The sequence below is a fragment of the Acipenser ruthenus genome, unplaced genomic scaffold (genome assembly GCF_902713425.1).
Source record: "Acipenser ruthenus unplaced genomic scaffold, fAciRut3.2 maternal haplotype, whole genome shotgun sequence".
NCBI lineage: Eukaryota > Metazoa > Chordata > Actinopteri > Acipenseriformes > Acipenseridae > Acipenser > Acipenser ruthenus.
Window position 1 is genome coordinate 32506 of NW_026708651.1, and position 8269 is coordinate 40774.

Consider the following 8269-nt stretch of genomic DNA (forward strand, 5'->3'; position numbering starts at 1 on the left):
TACCACCACTCCATCTCCAAGACCTGGATGGACTTGGTTACCGTCCCTTGATGAAGCTGGCTGCACAATCCGTGAAAAATGATAATCTTATTAGTAGGCTTGCTGCTGGAGAGGTCAGCTGGCAATAAGATATGTCATGAGGCGAGTGCATTCTATGTAAATACATAGGCTACTCATTACATAGTAGATGTCCTCTACCACATCTATATGTGTAGTACTTAGGCTACATAGCATATACAGTAATGATAGCCTATATGTTTCATGCATCTGTGTTTGGGGTTGAGCAAGTACAGCTTGCTTATGTATTCTCATTGGTTGATAGCAACGCGGTAAATAAAAAAGTTCTTTCCGTGAGCGAAAAGAAAAATCAGCGCCGCCCATGCCACGTCCACCCCGCTATAATTGGAAGCGAAAAATATAACAATATTGCAATTTCTTACACATGTTTCAGTGTGAACGATCCTAACACAGTGGCTAAGCCACTGCCTGGCAGAAATCTGGGGGGGGGGGGAGGCAACGGTGTCAGTAGTGCTCAACAGAAAAGAATGCATACAGAAAAATATTGTATACTGGCCATAGGCTTTGGTTTTGCCCAGCGCCGTAACTAAGCATTTACTATATATATATATATATATATATATATATATATATATATATATATATATATATATATATATATCCCAGGCATGCAAGACTCCATATCGTAGCTACCGGGGCATGCAATTATATATATATATATATATATATATATATATATATATATATATATATATATATATATATCCCAGGCATGCAAGACTCCATATCGTAGCTACCGGGGCATGCAATTATATTACTATATTAGTAATATTACTAATTATATTATTACTATTATTATTATTTATTTCTTAGCAGACGCCCTTATCCAGGGCGACTTACAATTGTTACAAGATATCACAGTATTTTTACTACAATTACCCATTTATACAGTTGTGTTTTTACTGGAGCAATCTAGGTAATGTACCTTGCTCAATTGTACAGCAGCAGTGTCCTACACCGGTGATTGAACCCATGACCCTCCGGTCAAGAGTCCAGAGCTCTAACCACTACTCCACTACTTTTTTTTTTTTTTTTTTGGATGTTAGGAGTTAGGATGGTATTTACTCGCGCATGCAGGTTCAGACGCATTGATTGGACTAATGTATCCACAGGCGACCTAAGACTCACCCTTTCAACGGTGTCAGTAGTGCTCAACAGAAAAGAATGCATACAGAAAAATATTGTATACTGGCCATGGGCTTTGGTTTTGCCCAGCGCCGTAACTAAGCATTTAGCTGTCGGGGCATGCATATATATATCATTGCATGCACCTCCGGTTGAAGCAACCTGAGGTGGATGGTAAGACTCCATTTCGTAGCTACCGGGGCATGCAAGACTCCATATCGCAATTATATATATATATATATATATATTGTAGCGAGCACAGGGATTAACGGAGACACGCACACAATAGCTCTTTTAGGTAAATACTCTTTTAAAATACTCTTTTATTGAGATTTTACATTTTTTACATTTACACCCATTCGTTTTTTCATTCATTTTACATTTCTTTTAAAGATGACATTCATGCATACAGACATACATTTTGTTTTAAAAGCATTTAAAATACATTTAAAAACACCAAGACAATTGTGCTTTGTACATGGTTAAAACAGACACAGATTAAAATCAACATGAAAAAAACCTGTGCTGTTTTAAAAGTGACTGGAAAAAAAGAACCATCTATAAAAAACCAGTGCTTGTGAGGGCCGGGGAGTGCTCTCTAAAAAAGTGAACATAAACCTAGATCTAAAACAGGGACAGGGGAAAAGGGACAGTGTATAAACAGTGAGTTAAAATTCTAAAATTTTAAAACACTTAAAATGTAACTTTTAATAGTTTACATTAAAAATCTTAAAGATACATAAAACAAAACAAAACAAAATCAAATAAAACATTCAAATTAAATCAAAGGTCCATAAAACTGAAACAAAAAGACTACATAAAACCAGGGCACCGTTGAAAAACGGTCATGCCAGCTAAAAAGGGCGGAATGCTGGCATGACAAAATAAATAAAAGGCTTAGCGGTGCCCCGTAGTCCCGCTCCTAGGAGCTAGCGGTTCCAGTTTTTTCCTTTATTCCATCTTCACGTCCTGAAGTCCGGCGATCCTCCACTCCGCGCAGGCCTTGTCCTTCCCGAGGGTCCGGATGTCCAGAATTACAAAGTCCTTGATAAGAGTTTGTGCCCTTCTGGTCGTGGTGATAGTGTCTAGCTCCTGCTTGTGATAGACACAGACGTTACGGCCTTCCCACAGGATCTGCTTGACAACATTGATGACACGCCAAACGCACTTAGCTGTGCTGGTAGTGATTCCTCCCGCAGGCCCATAGAGCACAGTCTCAGCGGTCATCTTGGCCGTGTCAGCAAACCTGTTTAGGAAGACAGAGACAGAGAGCCAGACACTGCCAGCCACATCACACTCCCAGAAGATATGGGCTGGTGTTTCTCTCTTGCGGCACTTTGCATAGGGGCATGTTTCTACTTGGGCTAGTCCCCTCCTGAACATGAACGCTCGAGTGGGGAGTGCACTGTGGACGGTGTTCCATGCTATATCCTTCTGGACATTACTGAGGCAGCTGTGAGACACATTCTCCCAGATTTTTTGGCTTTGGGTGAGGGAGAAAGTAGCTACTTTTTCAATTTCCTGGGAACCGGCAAGATATTTAGTTACAGCCTTGTATTCCCAGGAGGCCAATTTTGCTTTATCTAAGCCCAATTTATATATAGTGTCCCTTAAGGTTCTATAATACAATGGGGGGTCCCAGGAGTACGGCACGGTGTTATCAATAGTGCAGAGGCCCAAGGCCCTGAGACAGGTGGCAAAATAGAAACGATTCATGTAACATACCTTCCTGTCCAGGGCCTGGATGTTCTTGATAGTTTGCGTGAGCCCCTGCACTCGGGTGAGCTGCACAACGTCCGGGACCCCCTTACCTCCCTTCTTGTCGGCTTTACTCAGAGTGGCTCGCTTTACCCTCTCCATCTTGCTGCCCCAGATAAAGCGGTGGATAATGCGGTCCACCACTTTTTTGGTGGTCCTGTCTGGGGGAAAGATTTTTCCTACATAAGAGAGGATGGGGAACAGTATAGACTTGGTTATTAATACTCTACCCGTCATTGTTAAGGATCTTGTGCTCCATCCGCCAATCTTTTTACGGACCTGGTTAATGGCCGCCGTCCAGCTCTGGGCCCCCGAGCTATTGTTCTCGAAAATGAGGCCCAGAATCTTGATTTTGTCCTTTTTGACAGGGTACATGTCCGACAGTTCCCCATCTACCTGCCAATTTTTAGACACGTAGACTTCGCTCTTGGACTTATTAATCACTGCCCCGGTCGCCGTGCAGTACTTCTCAAGGATATTACTAATCCGAGGTACCGACGATGTGTTGGTGCAAATGAGTGACACATCGTCCATATATGCTGTTGTTTTGACCTGGACCCCGTTGGATCCAGGCAGCTGGAAACCAGTTATATTGGTATCCCTACGAATTGCCTGCAGGAGGGGTTCAATGCACACGACATATAGCAGTGGGGATAGTGGGCAACCCTGTCTGACCCCTGACTGGATAGATATTTTACCAGTCAGGTGCCTGTTCACCAAGACTCGGGTACTAATGTTTGTATATATGGTTTTAACCCACTCCCTAAGTCCAGGAGCGAATTTCATCTGGTCCATCACTTTGTACATATATTCATGGCTTACCCTATCGAACGCCTTCTCCTGGTCAAGGTTGAACAGGCAGAGGGGATGGTTCCGTTCTCTAGAATAAGCCAGAATGTCCCTTGTTAACATTAAAATATCCGTGATGGACCTCCCTGGGACGCCACAAGCCTGGTCAGGGCCAATGACCAAAGGGAGGTGTACTTGTAGCCGGAGCATCAGAGCTTTGGCTAGTATCTTGTAATCCACGCAAATGAGGCTGATTGGGCGCCAATTCCGTAGATCTTTAACTTCCCCTTTCTTATGAAGGAGAGTAATTACACTCTCCCGCATAGAAGGGCCCAACCGCTTCTCCCTGTAGACCGCTCTGTAGACCTCCGCTAAATGGACTTTTAGCGTGTCCCAAAAAAGATGGTAATACTCACCCGGGATGCCATCTGGACCTGGCGTCTTACCGGTGTTCATGGTCTTAACCGCCTGGGTGAGCTCCTCCAGCGTGAGTTCTGGGTCCTTCTCCTCCTCCTCGTCGTCCCGCACTGAGTCAGGCTCCAACTGGCTCAGGAACCACTCTATCAGGGTGTCATCTGTAGCTTTGATGTTATACAGGTCCCTATAGAAGTTCTCTACCACTTTTTTCACTCCCTCACTATCCTCTACTATCCTCCCCCTGCTGTCGAGCATGGAGGACATCAAGTGCCGCTTCTCCCTCGTTTTCTGGAAGAAGCAGCGAGTACACTTTTCGTCTTCCTCCATTTTTTGCACTTTTGCATTGTGCATGACCTTTCGTTGTTCCTCCCTACAAAGCACTGAAAGATCTAGCTTGGTCTGGGCTATCTCGTCGCTTACAGGGAACCCCCGAAGCTGAAGCAGGCTCAGACGCTGGAGGGCAGCATTCAGGTATTAATATTAATAACAATTACAGGGAAATGCATAGAACAGTACGCAAACTTTTACAGTAACAACAAATAAACACAACAACAATAATTCCGTTTCTCCCCTACCATAGTTCGTACTCCCAGCATCCACGGCTGCACATTAACCAAATGTAGGGGACTGGCTCCGGGCACAGCGCCCTATTCGACGACAGGTGGCAACGGCGAGTCAGTCCAGCCGTGCCCGTTACACAGCCCCCATCTTAGGGCCGAACGTCCCGCTGGCCCAACACTTAATGTCTCACAAAGTCAGAGAGTCCCGGGGGTGGTCGACGGATACGCTGGCCGCGCTGGAGCACAGGTGCAGCGGGCTGGGAGTCAGCTGGAGCCGGAATGCTCCTACCTGGGCCACCAGCTGGTAAACTATTCGGTGGTTGCAAGGGGGAAGCGCTTTCCCTGTCCTGGGAGCTGGCCTCCGGGCTGGCTGCAGGGACAACCGAGTTTGTTCCGGGGCGGTAGGGGGCCAAGCGGTCTTGGTGGAGCACAACCGCCCGGCTACGGGTCCGCCGCCGCACTCGATAAGTCACCTCGGAGAGCCTCTCCAGAACAACACAGGGGCCCTCCCAGTTACTGGCCAGCTTGGGGCAGAGTCCCTTTCTTCGCCGAGGGCAGTGAACCCAGACCTGCTGCCCAGCTTGAAATCCCCGGCCCTTGCAGTGAGTATCGTATGCCCGTTTCTGACGCTGGCCAGCTGAGGTGAGGTGCTTCCGAGCGTAAGCATGGGCAGTGTCCAATCGGTCCTGTAGCTGCTGGAGGTATTCCGGGCCGGTAGGTTCCGGAGTGTGGAGCTGAGGTGGCCGGCCAAACACAAGGTCCACTGGGGTGCGGAGCTCTCTCCCAAACATAAGAGCCGCTGGCGTGCACCCTGTAGATTCATGCACTGCAGTCCGGTAGGCCATTAGGACCAAGGGCAAGCATTGATCCCAGTCACGCTGGTGCTGGGAGGTCCACATGGTCAGCTGGGTGGCAAGGGTGCGGTTAAACCACTCCACCAATCCATCGCTCTGTGGGTGTAGTGGGGTCGTCCTGGTTTTCTTAATACCCAGCCGCCTGCACACCTCACCAAACACCTGCGCTTCAAAGTTACGCCCCTGGTCACTATGTAGCTCCTCGGGAACCCCAAACCGGCAGAACATGCCTTCCAGCAGTGCCTCCGCGCAGGTAGTCGCGCTCTGATCGGGGACTGCGTACGCCTCGGGCCATTTAGTAAAGTAATCCATGGCCACCAGGACGTACCGGTTGCCCCCCTCCGTCCGTGGAAACGGCCCTAAGATGTCCACACCGACGCGCTCTAATGGTGCCCCCACCTGGTACTGCTGGAGCGGGGCATGAGAGCGGTCCAAGGGGCCCTTCCGGGCGGTGCACTGGTCACAGCGTCGCACATAAGTCTCCACATCACGTCGGCACCGTCCCCAGTAGAACCGCTCCCGAAGCCGACCCAGGGTCTTGGCAACGCCGAAGTGTCCAGTGGCTGGTCCGCCATGCACGGCTCGCAGGACGGTCTCTCGGAGAGCTTGAGGAACCACCACTTGTAGCCGCTTGCGCCCTGTCGCAGGATCTGTCCAGAAACGGTACAGCACACTTTCCCGGAGGCTCAAACATTCCCATTGCGCCAACAGCACTTTTACCTCCGGGGAGAGGGCTGACACCGCACGTCTGGCTGGGCGCTGACCCGCCGATAACCAGCGGATCAGCGGTGCCAGCTCAGCGTCCAGACCCTGCTGACACTGGATCTCCCCCGCTGGCAACTCAAGGGGGGTCTCCACAGCTACAGTGGCAGCACTTACTCGCTCCTCCAAGGACCGCTGTGCCTCTCGCTCCTCCATCCGATGGCAGTGCTTACAGTCCTCAGAGAAGCAGGGGCGACAGGACAGGGCATCTGCATTATTGTGTAGGCATACCCTTGCAGTGTCTCTATCCAGCGAGCCACCTGTCCTTCGGGCTCGCGGAAGTTGAGCAGCCACCGCAGGGAGGCGTGATCCGTGCGCAGCTTGAATCTTCACCCGTAGAGATAGGGACGAAAGTGGTGCACGGCCCGTACTACAGCCAACAGTTCCCGGCGAGTCACACAATAGTTCCGCTCTGTTTTACTAAGAGCTTGGCTGTAGTACGCGACCACTTGTTCTCTGTCCGAGCCTTCCTGGGCTAGCACTGCTCCGATCCCCACATCGCTCGCGTCCGTGTCCAGGATGAACGGTTTTTGGGGGTCAGGGAACGCCAAGACTGGGGCCTTCACAAGGGCCTCTCGCAATTCCCCAAAGGCAGCTGCGCAGTCGGTGTCCCAGCTGAACCAGCCCCCTTTCTCAGTCAGGCGGTGCAGGGGCCTGGCGATCTGAGCAAAGTCCTTCACAAAGCGGTGGTAATAAGACACCAGGCCCAGAAAGCTACGCACCTCTGTCACAGTCCTGGGGACCGGCCAGTCCTTTACAGCAGTCACTTTAGCAGGGTCTGTGGCAATGCCGTCTGCCCCGACAACATGTCCGAGGAAGTGTGTTTCTCTTCTCAGCAGGTTGCACTTCCCAGGGTGGAGTTTTAAGCCAGCTCCACGGATGCGCTCGAACACAGTCCGCAAGTTCTGCAGTGCCGCCGAAAAGGTGGTGGCGTGCACCAGTAAGTCATCCAGGTATACAACACAATGGGTCCGTGGAACTCCGGTGAGCACCCGCTCCATCAGGCGCTCGAACATTGCTGGGGCATTGCACAGTCCAAAGGGCATCACTGAAAACTGCCACAGACCCTGGCCAATGGAGAATGCAGTTTTCTGTCATGCCTCAGGGGCCAGCTCAACCTGCCAGTATCCGCTGCGCAGGTCGAGGGAGCTGAACCAGCGGGAGCCTGTGATGTAGTCCAGAGCTTCATCGATTCTGGGGAGGGGGTACGAGTCCTTGTGTGTCACTGCATTCAGTTTGCGATAATCCACACAGAACCGCAGTGACCCGTCTTTTTTTTTACTAGCAGGGCTGGCGCGGCCCAGGGGCTAGCCGATGGTTCAATTACCCCGGCAGTGGCCATTTCCAGAATCATGCCCTCGGCCGCTTCCCGCTTTGCCAAGGGTAGCCGCCGTGGCCGCTCCCGGATCGGAGCCGCGTCTCCCGTGTTAATGCTGTGCTGAACTAATCCAGTCCGCCCACAGTCCTCGATGTTTGCAGCAAAAATGTCCAAGTACCCCCTTAATAGTTCCCATAACTGGTCCCGCTGGCCCTGAGATAGACCCTCCTTACTCCTCTGCCACAGCGCTTTCACCGCATCAGTTATCCTGCAGTCCTGTGTTCCACCGGTTGTGGTTGCAGGGGGCGGTGAAAGTTCTGCAGGAGAGGGGGCGGAGACAGTTGAAGCCCTTGCAAACTCCGTCGCCGATGTCCTGTCCTCTGCTTCTGGGAGAGGCCGGGTCCTGCCCCCCTGCGTCCGACGAACCTCCCTCATCTGGCTATGCCGCACGGTGGTTCTGGTGCGGCGTTGCTCCCCTTCCTTCTCCCGACCCGGAATCAGGCGCAGTTGGCTCTGGCCAAGGCACAAGGTTCCCTCAGCCAAGTCGATGGTAGCTCCTACTTTGTTCAGGAGGTCCAGGCCCAGAATGCAGCGATCCTGTATCTCCG